The sequence below is a fragment of the Xenopus laevis genome, chromosome 2L (assembly GCF_017654675.1).
Source record: "Xenopus laevis strain J_2021 chromosome 2L, Xenopus_laevis_v10.1, whole genome shotgun sequence".
Lineage (NCBI taxonomy): Eukaryota > Metazoa > Chordata > Amphibia > Anura > Pipidae > Xenopus > Xenopus laevis.
This window is the reverse complement of record NC_054373.1, coordinates 168,308,397-168,321,633: the sequence shown is the minus strand read 5'-3', so window position 1 is coordinate 168,321,633 and position 13,237 is coordinate 168,308,397. Positions and strand designations below refer to the sequence as shown.

General features: G+C 39.8%; 2 protein-coding genes across 5 annotated transcripts in view; one reads left to right on the top strand and one right to left on the bottom strand.

The window, feature by feature from the left end:
* parp4.1.L (poly(ADP-ribose) polymerase family member 4, gene 1 L homeolog) overlaps positions 1-4,046 on the bottom strand; it is a 62,275-nt gene extending 58,229 nt beyond the window's left edge. For 2 of the 3 annotated variants that reach the window (XM_018247750.2, XM_041582679.1), the window contains exon 1: positions 3,847-4,046. The gene's annotated coding sequence lies outside the window, so the exon portion shown is untranslated. Of the gene's footprint in view, positions 1-2,975; positions 3,229-3,846 lie in introns of those variants that run through there. The other variant, XM_018247749.2, reaches the window with a different exon arrangement.
* An 878-nt stretch (positions 4,047-4,924) lies between these two features.
* Positions 4,925-13,237, top strand: part of LOC108708727 (protein mono-ADP-ribosyltransferase PARP4) — a 75,099-nt gene continuing 66,786 nt past the window's right edge. The window contains exon 1 of one of the 2 annotated variants that reach the window (XR_005965521.1): positions 4,925-5,197. The gene's annotated coding sequence lies outside the window, so the exon portion shown is untranslated. The remainder of the gene's footprint in view (positions 5,198-13,237) is intronic. The other variant, XM_041582677.1, reaches the window with a different exon arrangement.

Sequence of the window (13,237 nt, the reverse complement as noted above, 5' to 3'; positions counted from 1 at the left end):
ACCTACATGCAGGGAAACCTAAAACTGCATCCTAAATGCCCTTGTGCAAGGACCCCTACCGTCGCTAACAAAAGATTAAGCAACATGAATTGTATAGAAAAATATAATACAGGTATGGGATCCATTATTCGAAAACCCGTTATCCAGAAAGCTACAGATAAGTACAGTAAGCAGCAAATGTTGCTGAAGAAACAAATTTCTTTACAAATTTCTTTTTTAAGTTAAACTTCCTCTTTAATGTATCAGCTCGCAGTGTGTGATGCAAAATGTATAGTTTGAGACTTGATTCTACATTGTACCACCTGTGAAGTCACATCCAAGAAACTGTAGGTGATCCAGAGAATAAACTGGTTTAAGAACCACTGGTGCCCAAATTATTTTGATATCTGTTGTGTGTGTGTTAACCAAGTTAGTGTGTTTAACCCATCCTCTGTCCTACAGTCAGACCCCACATGAATGAGTGAGTCCCTGGGAGTTGCAACTTTCCAAGTCTGTGTTCGGTAAGAAGCGGGAAGTATCAGAGTGGTCCATCTTCAGAATAGCATTACATATATATCTTGATCCCTTTCATTGGTTTAACCCCATTGCTTTAGACGGTAAGCTCTATAGGCAATGTCTTTTAAAGTGATACTGACACTAGAAATTTTCTTTTCATAATATTAATCTACATTAAAAGTTACATATATGTCACGTTAATCGTTTTTTGCTGATAGTTCTGCTTTTGCAATTAATTATTACTTAAACTTCTAAACCTGACTGTTTTGCCAACCTGACTGTCCCATCTCAGTCTGTCAGTTCGAGTTTCTAATGCTAACAGACTCCTGCTGCACAAATATGGCAGCCCCTCATTGAGGAACATGGGGGTAAGGAAGGTAATGTAAAAGCAACAGTCAAATACTTTTATGGCAAAAGTATAAATAGTATTCAAAGATAATGTTATGATGGATATAAAAAAAGGTTATTTTCTGGTGTCAGTATCTCTTTAATACATGGCACTTGTTATATTAAAATCCTTTTCCTACTAATTTGCTACATTTTAAGACTGTACAGCTCTGAGTATCCTAGTGACATTATATAAATACAGTTACACACACACACACATTTTTTATGTGTATATATATATATATATATATATATATATATATATATATATATATATATATATATATATATATATATATATATATATATATATATATATATATATACTATTTATCTCTAAAGTACTTTGCAGCATTAAAGGTGTTGTTCACTTTAAGTTAACCTTTAGTATGTTCTTCGGAATCTGAGCTGAGTTCCGGCACATTTCGTTCATGACCGTCAATGTACTCCAACTGCGCATGCGCCGAAACTCCGCTCAGATTCCGAAGAAGACTAAAAAAAGAAGATGGCGCCTATGAACTCCAGATGTGCACGGCGGGGTAATTAAAAAATTAGGGGCATTTGTCAGGGGGGGCAGGTAGGCTGTGTGGGGAGGAGGGAGGTTGGTCTAAGCAGGGTAGGGGGGTAGGGGTTTTTTTTCTAGTACGGGTCTGAGTACCCTAGTGACATTATATAAATACAGTTACACACACACACACACACATTTTTTATGCATATATATATATATATATATATATATATATATATATATATATATATATATATATATATATACTATTTATCTCTAAAGTACTTTGCAGCATTAAAGGGGTTGTTCACCTTAAGTTAACCTTTAGTATGTTCTTCGGAATCTGAGCTGAGTTCCTGCACATTTCGTTCATGACCGTCAATGTACTCCAACTGCGCGTGCGCCGAAACTCCGCTCAGATTCCAAAGAAGACTGAAAAAAGAAGATGGCGCCTATGAACTCCAGATGTGCACGGAGGGGTAATTAAAAAATTAGGGGCATTTGTCAGGGGGGGGCAGGTAGGCTGGGTGGGGAGGAGGGAGGTTGGTCTAAGCAGGGTAGGGGGTAGGTACGGGTTTGTTTCTCCTTTAAAAGATGGAGAGTTGCTGAATAAAAAGCTAAATAATTCAAAAACCACAAATAATAAAAAAATGAAAACCAATTGCAAATTGTCTCTCTACATCATACTAAAAGTTAACTCAAAGGTGAACAACCCCTTAAAGCGGTGTTTCACCTTCAAACAACTAGTTGTTTTCAGATAGATCACCAGAAATAATGACTTTTTCCAATGACTTTCTATTTTCTATGTGTCACTGTTTTTTATTATTGAAGTATGAAGTGTCTTTTTTCACCTTCTGAAGCAGCCCTGGAAGGGGGGGGTCGCCGACCCTGTAAAATGTTCTAAATGGATACAGTTAGTTGATACATTCCTTATCTTTGTCCCTGCTGAGCAGAATCTTCTGGGTTTCATTACAGGCAGCTGTTAGAATTAATACAATAGTCACTAATACTCCAGAGATGCTGCTGAGAAATGTATCGACTAACACATGTTGTAAAATTGTAACAGTTTAGAGTCTACACTTGAATTACTGAGCTGCCAGACTCAAACACCAGAGACACGAACATTCAACTTTAAACTTAGATTTTGGAAAAACTAAAAAAATGGAAAGTAATTGAAAAAAGTCTAAAACAGTTGAAAAAAGTGTTTGTAAGGTGAAAAACTCCTTTGAACTCCCAGTCCCAGGGCTCCCATTCACCGCACCCTACTACAGGAGTGAGCTTCCAGCCATGAAGTTTCAGTCTCCCCAAACAGTCCCACAACCAAACTCAGCCCACTGAAGTGATATTAACCCTCACGGCCTACACATTAACCCATTTGTACCACTGAGTTTGATGAATCATTTGACATTAAGTAACGAACGGATGAATCACTGGGAAATGACCGTGGGGATGTTTATAATGCAGGGCAATGCTTTAGCTTTTATAGTTTGTCTTTGTACTTCTATAGTCTGCAACACAGAACAATCTATATATTCTATATGTACAGTATATAATGACACACACAGAGAGTACAAGGGAACTATACCTTTATTCTGCCTGTGTCCCAGCCTGGCTTCACTTGGAAGGGGAGGGACAGAAGCTGTGACTCACTAACACTGGATTGGCTGAACTAGTAATAGTAAGGGACTGAGGGAAAAGTCTGAAATAAAAGTGAGCTGTTAAGGGTATTCTGCTCAAAATGAACTCTCTATTTTTGGTTTAGTTTTTTTAGGAAACAAACAAAAAAAAAGTTCACGTTCAAAGTGACAAAATTCTTTGCACCTAAATAAAAATAAGGCTAGAAATGCTGTATTGTGTATACTGAGCTTACTGTACCAGCCTAAAGTTTCAGCAAAAACAGACCCAATCCTTCAGCCAGTAAAGGAACTAGGTGGGGGCTGGTGCGGGCTGTGCAGCCGCCCCCCACCCTCGTCCATGCGCATTTACTTTGCGGCTGCAGCCGACTCCAGCCGGCTGCAGCGCACACGATCTGCCGGGGGGGGCCCTGCGGGGGTGCGGGACCCTGGCCCAGTTGCACCCCCTGCTCCCCCAGTAGTTACACCACTGCCTTTAGCATTGTCCACAGTAGTGGCATGCGGCCAGTTACCAAGGGCGGCAAAAAGCCTCTGGTTATCTGAGAGACGTCTTTTCATTTATTAACACAGAAATCGGTTCTGCCAGTGCAATAGCACTTACTGCACTAGCGATGTGCCCCCCCCCCCGTACCAGCTCTGCGCTTTCAACTTTAGCAAAAGTGACCCCTGAAACGCCTCTGTGCAGACCGGTACAAAACCTGCATCAGGGATAGGTGGGTCGGGCGTGGGTATATAAGTACAGATGGCTTCCCGGGTTGGGTGTGGGGAGGATTTGCAGGACCCCTTATGGACAGGCTTTTCAAGAATTCTCAAACTACATACCTCCCAACTGTCCTGTTTTTTCTCTGGACAGTCCCGATTTTGACAGCTCAGCCCACAGTCCCAGATTGTTACTGAAATGTCCCAACTTTCTCTTCGATCTCCTGCACGGAACAGCCAGATAAAGATACAAAGGGGTATATTTATCAAAGAGTGAAGTTAGAGATCGCCACAGTCCGCTACCGCTACACAGGATGTGGTCACAACACCTTTTGGCCAATAACTGGGATATGTAAATTACAACTAGCTATATGGACCTCTGCCCAGCAACTAGGGAGATCAGGAAATGCAGGGATTTAAAGCTATAGGGGCACATTAACCATTTGAGCCCCTACATACACCCGGGGAAAAATAAATTTTGTCCCGATAATGGTACAAAACATCCCCCACACCTTATCAAACAATAGTGCAATAATACAGTACCATACATCTGTCTTCTGGTACCCTCTCCTGAGGCACACCACAAAACTCATGGCTTAACGGGCAATTCATCTACATTAGCAAAACTGTAATAACACAGAAAAACCACAGAAATGTGTTCAAACTTTCCATAGCTTGCCAAATTTTGTAAAATGGACAGGGTAATTAGGGTGTGTGGCAACATAAAAGGGCATGGTCAGAAAATGTTGCCACGTGGAGTGCAGCAAATCCCTTTGTCCTTCTTTCTATTTCCAAAATGTTGGAAAGTATGACTAGGGTTGCAGCCTTTTCCCCCAGTAAAGCCCGGGCAGGGGGTGGGGCCGTGAAGCGCAGTGGCCGCAATGTATAGAGGCGTGGCCGTGATGCAGAGGGGTGGACGTGCAATCAAGGGGCATGTCTTTGATGCAGTGATCAACGATTGGCCGATTGCCATGTCAATCATGGGGAATCCTGCCCGGTTTTCCTTATTTGGAAAACTGGACAGGAAGTTTTGACCCGAGCAGCCCTTCAAATTACCGGGTTGTCTGGGTCAAAACCGGACAGGTGGCAACCCTACTGGGCCCGCGTGTCACTACTGTGAACAGTGCTGAAGGATTGGGTCTGGTTTTAGGCTGGTACAGTAAGTTCAGTATACACAATACAGCATTTCTAGCACTATTTTTTTTTTTTACTTTAGGTGCAAAGAACTTTGTAACTTTGAATGTGAACTTTTCTTTTGTTTCCTAAAAAAAAAAATAAAGCAATAATAAATACGGAGAGTTATTTAATTCTAAGCAGTATACCTTTAACAACTCACTTTTATCTCAGACTTTTCCCTCAGTCCCTTATTGTGAAGCTTCCCTATTACTAGTTCAGCCAATCCCGTCTCTGTGTGTTGCAGCTTCTGCCCCTCCCCTTCCAAGTGAAGCCAGGCTGGGACACAGGCAGAATAAAGGTATAGTCCCCATGTACACTGTGTGTGTCACTATATACCAGTGATCCCCAACCAGTAGCTCGTGAGCAACATGTTGCTCTCCAACCCTTTGGATGTTGCTCCCAGTGGCCTCAAAGCAGGAGCTTATTTTTGAATTCATGGCTTGGAGGCAAGTTTTGGTTGTATAAAACCCAGGTTTGCTGCCAAATAGAACCTCAATGTAGGTTGACAATCCACATAGGGCATACCAAATTGCCAATCACAGCCCTTATTTGGCACCCCAAGAACATTTTTCATGCATGTGTTGCTCCCCAACTCCTTTTACTTCTGAATGTTGCTCGCGGGTTAAAAAGGTTGGGGATCCCTGCTATATACTGTACATATACAATATATAGATTGTTCTGTGTTGCTTTATGCTTTAGGCGTTTGAAAACAAAAATTGCATTGCTTTGCATCATAAACGTACCCACCCCTCCACCATTTGCCAGTGATTCATCAGTTTGTTACTTAATGTGGAAATTATAACTCATCATCAAACTCTGTCAATCTGTTGCCCATGAGGGTTAATATCACTGGAGCTGCTGATGGGGTTTGGCTGTGGGATTGATTGGGGTTAATGCACCTTCAGAAGTTGGAAGCTGGAAACTACTCGTGTTGCAGGGTTGGGTGAATTGGAGTTTTGGGACTGGGCATTAACACAGCTAAAATTCTAGACATGAAAGGTAGAGTTAATTGTAAGAATGGCATCAGTATATGGCTGACAGCTTATAGGTTTTTTAATCATGAAGGAATTTTTAATGAGGAAAAGTTCAGGAAACTTTTATACATGGGAACAGCATCCGACTGCCTCACCCCCCTGCCCCCGCTCCAGACACAAAGCTCTGTCTGGCCCCATTTCCCGAGCCACAATTGCCCAGTCTGATCCCATACCGCCTAACTGTCCAGTTTTTCGAGGGACAGTCCCAACAGCTCAACCCTCAGTCCCAGATTGTTACTGAAATGTCCTGACTTTCTCTTTGATCGTCTGCACTGAACAGCCAGAAAAAAGTTACAAAGTTTCTAAAACTTAGCTTTTGGCAGAGAGCCCAGAATACGTGGCAGGTGCACTTTGATATATTTGTAACAATTTAAGATAAGCAAAGAAGCAATTGTAACAATTTAAAGATAAGCAGGTCTCTTGAGGAAACTGTGACTTGCAGCGTAAAGGGCAATTCACCTTCATTAGCAAAAGTGTAATAACATAAAAACCACAGAAATATGTTCAAACTTTCATAACGTGCCAAATTTTGTAAAATGAACATGGTAATTAGGGGGTGTGGTCAAAAATGTTCATGCAGCAAATCCTTTTGTCTTTTATTTCTAGGTATGTAACCCTGCATAAGAGTGGGACACATACAAGAACCAGGTCTCCGTTGCCACTGCTGTAATTTTGCCATATACTGTAGGCTCATGCTAGTTTATTTTATTAACTTGTGGGGGGTCGGATATTGGTTCTGTGGACCCATAGGTCCTGGAACAGAACATCAAGCTATTTTTTCAATGCAAGGTTTTTTTTTGTTTTTTTTTGAAAGTGGGTAGACTCATTGAAAACTATGAGTAGAATACAATCACACTTTATTTCAGTTTTTTTTCCCCACTTTTCAAGGGTTTGTTCACTTTTGCTTGACCGTTTTTAGTATGATGTTTGCAATTGGTTTTCATTTTTTAAAATGTGTGTGTTTTTTATCTTTAGCCTTTTGTTGAGCTATCAGGTTGCCACTTGCCAGGGTCTGCATTATCCTAGCAACCATGCAATGATCTAAATAAGAGACTGGAATATGAATAGGAGAGGCCTGATTAGAAAGATGAGTAATAAAGAGTAGAAATAACAATATATTTGTAGCTTTACAGAGCATTTATTCTTAGATTGGGCGGCCCCCATTTGATAGCTGGAAAGAGAAGAAAAAGGCAAATAATTAAAAAAAAACTATAAAAAATAAATAATGAAGACCACTTGATAAATTGCTTAGCATTGACCATTCTATAACATACTAAAAGTTAATTGAAAGGTAAATCCTTTCATGATTCTAGATTTTTTAATAAATAAGTGTACTTTCAAGTTCGGCGAGTTTTCTTTTATTTTTCATTAAAAAAAACTCCTAAAATTCAACAATTAGAATTTTGATAAATAGCTGGAAACCCTACGAATGCACTGGAGTGAGTTTTTTATTCCTTTCTAATAGTAATTTGTTTAACCTTGCTAAAGCTAACCCTCCTAAAAGTAGATAATGGTAGTTTCAGGGGTTTTGTTGACAGGCAATTTTTAGCTTAGCAGGGGAACACTCTGAATAACCCACATTAAGCTCTGTGTCAGTTGCCTGTACCAATAGGTGCATTAAAGGATCAATAACATCAAAAAAATTAAAAATTTGTTAGTATAACAAGAAATAACTTACCGAAACTCCGCTTGCGCTCCTCTTCAGAAAAGGTGACATGGCACGATGGATCGCCCAATCGCTTTCTGAAGATGAGCGCAAGCGGAGTTATTTCTTAATAAAGGCTGTGCGATTTTAAAGTTTAATAAGTCTTGGTGTTTTTTTTCCAATGTATGCTAACAATTTTTTTTAAAAAAAAAAATTTGATTATACTGGTCCTTTAGGTATTTCAGGAACTCGCTGGTCTTGAACCAGGGACCTTGTCTGTATTGGGCACTATTGAGCCACAGGAGCCAGTGTAGTTTTTGCCAGTTTATATGAATGACTTTTTATTACCTGGTTGACACCTAAAGCTACTGGGTTTCCAGCTGCAGGCAGTTGTGAAATTACGGTGGTATTTAAACCTACTTCATCCTCAACCCTGTGCTGGATCATTAAAGGGATCCTGTCATCAGAAAACATGTTTTTTTCAAAACGCATCAGTTAATAGTGCTACTCCAGTAGAATTCTGCACTGAAATCCATTTCTCAAAAGAGCAAACAGATTTTTTATATTCAATTTTGAAATCTGACATGGGGCTAGACATTTTGTCAATTTCCCAGCTGCCCCTGGTCATGTGACTTGTGCCTGCACTTTAGGAGAGAAATGCTTTCTGGCAGGCTGCTGTTTTTCCTTCTCAATGTAACTGAATGTGTCTCAGTGGGTCATGGGTTTTTACTATTGAGTGTTGTTCTTCGATCTACCAGGCAGCTGTTATCTTGTGTTAGGGAGCTGCTATCTGGTTACCTTCCCATTGTTCTTTTGTTTAGCTGCTGGGGGGGAAAGGGAGGGGGTGATATCACTCTAACTTGCAGTACAGCAGTAAAGAGTGATTGAAGTTTATCAGAGCACAAGTCACATGGCTTGGGGCAGCTGGGAAATTGACAATATGTCTAGCCCCATGTCAGATTTCAAAATTGAATATAAAAAAATCAGTTTGCTCTTTTGAGAAATGGATTTCAGTGCAGAATTCTGCTGAAGCAGCACTATTAACTGATACATTTTGAAAAAAAATGTTTTTCCCATGACAGTATCCCTTTAAGTTCTTTGACTTGAACAAGCATTTTGAGATCCTGTCTGTATGTTTTGGCATTTCTGCATAGAATATCTACGCTTTAGAGTATATTATAATACACAAAACCATAAATAATCTCTAATATGTACCCTTGCCCAACTGCATTCATTTTTCTTTTACAACTAAAAAAAATAGGATATTAACAAAGGTACCATGGTGTACAGCTTATTCTAATTTGTTACTTACTTTCACAGTCCAACCGTTTTGTTTATTTTGTCTTATTTTCAGTATCTCAACTAATATCACTTTAGGGGTGGCAATGTGGCCAGTTTTGGTGTTTTTAATTGCTGTAATGAGATACACCACATTCTGCAAATAACCTGAACTAGTACAGGTATGGGAACTGTTATCCAGAATGCTCGGGACCTGGGGTTTTCCGGATAACGGATCTTTCCGTAATTTGGGTCTTCATGCCTTAAGTCTACTAGAAGTTCATTTAAACATTACGTAAACCCAATAGGCTGGTTTTTCTTCCAATAAGGATTAATTATATCTTAGTTGGGATCAAGTACAAGCTACTGTTTTATATTTACAGAGAAAAAGGAAATTATTTTTAAAAATTTGGATTATTTAAATAAAATGGAGTGTATGGGAGACAGCCATTCCGTAATTTGGAGCTTTCTGGATATCGGGTTTCTGGATAAGGGATCCTATACCTGTACTTAATATTCCGCAACAAACCCATAAAACATATTGAACATTATATTGCTGTAGATGGGAAATTTAACAGTGGCTGCAAAAGAGGTTGCCGAATGCATATACAAAATGGCGGTGTTGTTTTGGTCACATCTCGTGACCCCAATTTGAATTGAATTTTTGGCAAGTATATTTAAATAAACTCCTCCCATTCAGGAAGCTGAGTTTTGCACCTCTCTCATTACTCCTTGTACTTCTCCTGTGAAAAGCAGCAAGTTCAGCTGGAAGGTGAGATTACAGAAATACGTTTTAGTAAATATTGCCAAGTTTAATGCCTTTATGGACTGAGTGACCTGAACTATGATTATCGGAAAACATACCTTTTGGGAAAACATCTATTATGATAAAGACTTTCATTTTCTGTCTTTCTATTCTTATCCTGCATTGCTAGTAAGGAGAACGGTTTCCTTGTTTCTTTATTTACTACAGCAAATATAATAGTCCATGCCAGATGGCACACCTTGTATATTTAAACCACGGGCATATTTTACTTTATTTCTTTCAGCCTCATTTATGGACTTTGAGTCCTCTTTGGCAGGGGTGCCAGGGTTGGATTTCCCTAGGTGGCACCCTGATCGGGCTGCTCGGTCCTAGAGCCCGCACTTGCTATCATGCACACGTCCCCGTCCCCCCGTACACATACACTGAAACACTGGAGACCTGTGTTTCCACAGTGCACCTTACTATGCGGCTAAGTGGTATGCCAACACTAAATTATTGCCTCCCATGCCTTTGTGGCCTCACCACAAATTCAGGACTGAGGGATGCATGTTAAGTCTCAGGCTAAATGGAAAATAAAAATCCCAGTGTTGGAAGCTTCAAAATCTTGATATTCTGAAACATGAATGTTATTAAAGGGGAATTATAGCAAAAAAAAAAAATTTAGGGGCCGATTCACTAACTTCGAGTGAAGGATTCGAAGTAAAAAAACGTTGAATTTCGAAGTTTTTTTTGGGCTACTTCGAAGATCGAATGGGCTACTTCGACCTTCGACTACGACTTTGAATTGAAGGATTCGAAGTAAAAAACGTTCGACCATTCGACCATTCGATAGTCGAAGTACTGGCTCTTTAAAAAAAACTTTGACCCCCTAGTTCGCCATCTAAAAGCTACCGAAGTCAATGTTCGCCTATGGGGAAGGTCCCCATAGGCTTGGCTAACTTTTTTTGATCGAAGGATATTCCTTCGATCGTTGGATTTAAATCCTTCGATTCGAAGGATTTAATCGTTCGATCGAAGGAATAATCCTTTGATCGTACGATCGCACTATTTGCGCTAAATCCTTCGACTTCGATATTCGAAGTCAAAGGATTTCAATTCCCAGTCGAATATCGAGGGTTAATTAACCCTCGATATTCGACCCTTAGTGAATCAGCCCCTTAATCTAAGCTCCCTCATACCGAAATAAGACATTTTCTAAATATAATCAATTAAAAATTCTGTCCTGTTTCTGAAATAAATCAAGTTCATCTTCACTATCCCTCTCTCAGCATCTGTTTCTCTTCGTTCTGTCTTCATACAGGAGTTGGGTGTCAGATTTTCATTGACCCATCTTTTAGGGGGTCCCTTGACTAGCAGATCTATTAAGAGCTAACAACTGTTTTTAGTTCAAAAAAACTAACTTTGACTGTGGCAGAAATTCTGTATGTAAAGCAGGGATCCCCATCCTTTAGAACCAGTGAGCAACATTCAGAAGTAAAAGGAGTTGGGGAGCAACACTAGCATGGAAAATATTCCTGTAGACCCTAATAAGGACTGTGATTGGCCATTTAGTAGCCCCTATGTGGATTGTCAACCTATATTGAGACTCTGTTTGGCAGTACACCTGGTTTTTATACAACCTGAACTTACCTCCAAGCCTGGAATTCAAAAATAAGCTCCTGCTTTGAGGCCACTGGGAGCAACATCCAAGGGGTTGGAGAACAACATGTTGCTCACAAGCTACTGGTTGGGGATCACTGATGTAGCGAGACAGAATTTCTGGTGATTTTAAAAGAGTGAACTCTAAGGTTAGGACTAAACGGACGATTTCCGCGACATCCGACACGCTGGGCAAAAAACGTGTCACGTCGGATGTGACAGAAATAAGGTAACTTTCGGATGGTGTTGCATCATTGATCTGACAATGCTATTACTTATCTTATTTCTGTCGCATCCGACGTGACGCCTGCATTTTTGCGCGGCGCGTCTGATCACGTGGAATCGTCCGTGTAGTCCTACCCTCATACAGATTTTAGGCAAAAGGAGCTCCACCCAAAAGTTGTATTAAATCTGTCATTCAGAATCAGACTCTTGACTCCTGCATGAAGAGAGACAGATGCTGAGTAGTGATTATATTTCGAAATTGTATTATTTCGATATGACAAAGTTTTCATTAACACAATAGTTTCCTTGTAATATATTTTAAAGGGTAACTAAATCTTTATAAAGAATATGGCTATAATACTAAATTGTATGTGCTAAACGTACTTTTCTGAGACGTTCAGCTAAATCCTAAGGTAATTTGGCTCTTAGAAATACAAAACAAAAGTTTAATTTCTGGTAATCTCTTTAAGGCCTGCAAGAATTTAGTTCCACACTTTCAGGCAAGAGTTATCGTATTAAGGAGTAAATTAACTTCAATGGTACAGCACTGTTTTGTGTGCAGGGGGTACTATGAGGTCTCTAAAAGAAAGAGTGAGAGAATGAATCACAATGAAGCAGGAGTATTATTAGGTCATTTTCTGCTCAGTAGTGATGGGCGAATGAATTCGGCAGGCGCGAATTTGCGGCGAATTTGCGCGATTCGCCGCGGGCGCGAAAATTCACTGACAAAAGTTCGCCGCTGTCAAAAAAATTGTCGCCGGCATCCAAAAAAACAGACGACGGCGTAAAAAACAGGCGTCAGCGTCAAAAACGGGCATCGGTGCTGAAAAACGGGCGTCGCCGTAAAAAAAACAGACGCCGGAGTCAAAAACAAGACATTTTTCGGCGAAGCAAAACGGCGCAAATTCGCCCATCACTACTGCTCAGGGCATAGAAGTATTCTAGATTTTGTTTTTCTATATACTTGTATACTACTTGATTTCAACTATATTTTTAATGTGACTTGTTATACTAAATAACACCTGTTTATGACTTTATGATGTAAAAAAGCAATTATAGCACTTTGTATAGATGTGGTTTTTATTAGGGATTCACCGAATCCAGGATTCGGTTCAGGATTCAGCCTTTTTCAGCAGGATTCGGATTCAGCCGAATCCTTCTGCCCGGCCGAACTGATTTTGCATATGCAAATTAGGGGCGGGGAGGGAAATCACGTGACTTTTTGTTACAAAACAAGAAAGTAAAAAAGTTTTCCCTCCCACCCCTAATTTGCATATGCAAATTAGAATTCAGGTTCTGTATTCGGGGCGACACTTTTGCGAAGGAATCGGGGGTTCGGCTGAATCCAAAACAGTGGATTCGGTGCATCCCTAGTTTTTATAGCTGCACTTTCTACTATGTATAGATACCGGTGGTTATAGTCTGCTCTTTACTAACACTCTGTGGAAATTAGCAAGGGCATTAGAAATCATACAGCGTTTATAGTGGTTGGTTTATCAGATCAGTTACATGTATATTTAATACAAGGCATTTAACTAAACGTTGATGTAAAGAATAATGATTTGTTTTAATTGGGGGGTCATTACTGTCTAGAGTACCACAGGGGGTATGCAAGGCAAGGATCTGCAGGGTTTGTAAGTTTTGTTTATATCATGATTTCAATCGATTTCAATAATTTAATTAATAGTTATTGAGTTGCCAATTCTTAACTTTTCTCATGAAAGAAAAATGAAGAGGTGTAGGGGATGATAG